The 2,871-nt window shown below is 51.6% G+C and overlaps 1 non-coding gene across 1 annotated transcript; it reads left to right on the top strand.

Annotated features, from left to right (window-relative positions):
• Window positions 1–2,673: 2,673 nt before the first annotated feature.
• Window positions 2,674–2,871, top strand: LOC119168833 (U2 spliceosomal RNA). Its single transcript, XR_005109509.2, has one exon. It is a non-coding gene; the product is annotated as a U2 spliceosomal RNA (small nuclear RNA).

Below are 2,871 nucleotides of genomic sequence, written 5' to 3'. Positions count from 1 at the left end.
GAACGGGAGGCAGTGGTATGCATGATGGTGAACATCCCCGAGGAGATTCCAGTTGAACTTCCAGGGCTTGCATCAGTCATAAACGGTGAGGATGATGAACCACTAATCAAGGAATTAATATCGAAAGCGCAGTTAGAGCCGGAGCAAAAGATCGAGCTCCAGGATCTTCTGACAGAATTTCAGGACTTATTTGTAGATAGGCCTGGAAGAACCTCGGTTGTTACTCATGACATCGAGCTGACATCCTCAGAACCCGTGCGTAGCAAAGCTTACCGAGTGTCACCGCGCCAACGAGAGATTATAGATTCCGAGGTGAAGAAGATGTTGGAATTAGGCGTGATCGAGCCTTGTGAGAGCGATTACACTTCGCCCTTAATCTTAGTTGAGGTGCCGGGAAAAGATCCACGCCCTTGCGTGGATTATCGCAAGCTAAACTCGATCACCAAAGATCAGATTTACCCGATACCAAACATTGAAGAGCGCATTGAGAGGGTTAGTGGAGCTCGATATATTTCCACGCTGGATCTCGTTCGAGGCTACTGGCAGGTTCCTCTCACCGAAAGGGCTAGCAGATATGCAGCGTTCATATCGCCGTTGGGAATGTTCCGCCCTAAGGTATTAAGCTTCGGTTTGAAAAATGCACCATACTGTTTTTCAAGCCTTATGGACAAGGTGTTACGAGGACTAGGGGAATTCGCTTTACCCTACTTAGACGATGTGGCGATATATTCGTCCTCTTGGTCGGAACACATGCAACATCTGCGAGTGGTTCTAACGCGTTTGCGTGAAGCGGGACTAACTGTGAAGGCACCTAAATGCCAACTCGCTCAAGCTGAGGTGATCTACCTAGGTCACATAATCGGACAAGGATGCCTCCGACCTTCTGAGCTCAAGGTGGCTGCCATACGCGATTTCCCGCAACCACGCTCAAAGACAGATATCCGCTCATTTCTGGGGGTTGCAGGTTACTATCAACGTTACATCCCGAGATATTCGGAATTAGCTAGCGCTTTAACTGACGCGCTCCGGAAAACTGAGCCACAAACTGTCATCTGGGATGACCGTAAAGAGGAGGCTTTCAAAGCATTAAAAGCCGCCTTAACAGGTTAACCTGTGCTGAAATCACCTGATTATTCGAAAGAGTTCATAGTTCAGTGTGATGCTAGTGAGCGAGGCATGGGAGTAGTGTTGTGCCAACGAGGAGAGGACGGTGAACACCCAGTTCTTTATGCCAGTCGTAAGCTGACTGTGCGAGAACAAGCGTATAGCGCAACCGAGAAAGAATGTGCGTGTCTCGTATGGGCAGTGCAAAAGTTGTCGTGCTACCTTGCAGGCTCGAGGTTCATAATAGAGACAGACCACTGTCCTCTCAGATGGCTGCAGTCCACTTCTTCCAAAAATGGTCGCCTCCTGCGCTGGAGCCTCGTTTTGCAGCAGTATTCATACGAAATACGGTACAAAAAAGGGAGTCTCAATGGCAATGCCGATGGCTTAAGCCGAAGCCCCTAGGTCATGAATTGGCCTCGATTGTTCTTCTTCTTGACATAGGTTTTTGTGTTATTATTTCTTCCGTAGTTTTGGAAGGCCTGTGCGTCGTTAGGTGGGCAACGAAATTAGGGGTGTGTTTAGTACTTTGTACGAGTAATAAGATTGAGACTTTTGTGTTTAAGGTAAGCCTGGCGAGGCTCAGTGGATACTTGTCTCGCGCTTGCTTCTTCAGTGGCTTTGTTATCCTGTGTTTTCCCGTGGATTGTTTGTTCAGTCGACCGGCTCTACCATGGCGAGGATCTTGCTCTCCCAGAGAGAGGACTTCGTTGTCATCTGGCATCTCTTCGGACACCACGTCGGTTCCAAACTCTTGGCAGGAACGCCGGAAGACTCCCTTCTTGCTGATGAAAGACCTGAAGCGGTGGGGTGTGATGATCTCACCACCCGGAGCTGCCTGGCGACCAGCCCCACCGACGAGCCCCTGCGGGGTCGCCCCGGAAAGGAGCTCATACCATTGTCTTTGGCCACTTTTGACTGTCGCCATTTGCTGGATTCCATTGTATGGTTCGCCTCCAGCCTCCGGCGAACCTCGACAACATCAGGGAAATCTGGCGGAATTACCTTACGAGACGGAACAGGGCCTGGAGCCAGGTATCACGTACCGTGCTCCAGGTTAAGAAGGCTACGAGCTTCGACGACTGATCCCTGTTGACAGTGGATGCTGTCCCCTGCCATTCGGGATCTCCATCCGCGAGGGGGCAGTCTGTTACGCTTCATTTTACGCGAACCCCTTTGGGCCCAAATGCAAGACCACGGACAGCGTGCGAACGCTCCCGGGCCTGTAAACGTATCGGGGGTTGAGGCGCAGAAGTGTATGCCCAGACGCCGAGGAACCTGAGACGCTGCTGCCGCGAAGGTCGTCATGTGCTGTGCGCGAGAACGCGGTGAGCTCGTGGCTCATTCGCACCTGGCTCTTGAGTGTGGGAACGCCGGTGGTGTGATCCGTGGCGCGATCAGTCGCGTGATCGGTGGCGTGACCGGTGGCGTGGTAGGTGGTGCGAGCACAAGGTGTTCCATATTTGGTCATGTCTGGAGGCGCCTGACGTCACACAAGCGTCTGGAACCCTTTAAAAACGCGCAGGGAGAGACTGGGTGAAGCAGTCTGGATTGAGCCTCTGCCGGAACTCTGCTCCTCGGCTTCTTACCTTTGTTTGTAAACTTGAATGTCCACTTTGGTCTAACTATGTAGTATCTGATACGGATCCTATTTGGATCCAAGATATTAAACTTATTTTTGCAATGCGGCGGAGAGCTTGAAGCTTGCTTCACCTCCGCCACGGGTTGGCCCGGTATTGCACTATCTCCGGGATCGGCCCACTCACC

Source organism: Rhipicephalus microplus, chromosome 6 (assembly GCF_043290135.1).
Source record: "Rhipicephalus microplus isolate Deutch F79 chromosome 6, USDA_Rmic, whole genome shotgun sequence".
In the NCBI taxonomy this organism is placed as follows: domain Eukaryota; kingdom Metazoa; phylum Arthropoda; class Arachnida; order Ixodida; family Ixodidae; genus Rhipicephalus; species Rhipicephalus microplus.
Note: the sequence above shows the minus strand (reverse complement) of the source record. Positions and strands in the feature narration are given on the sequence as shown.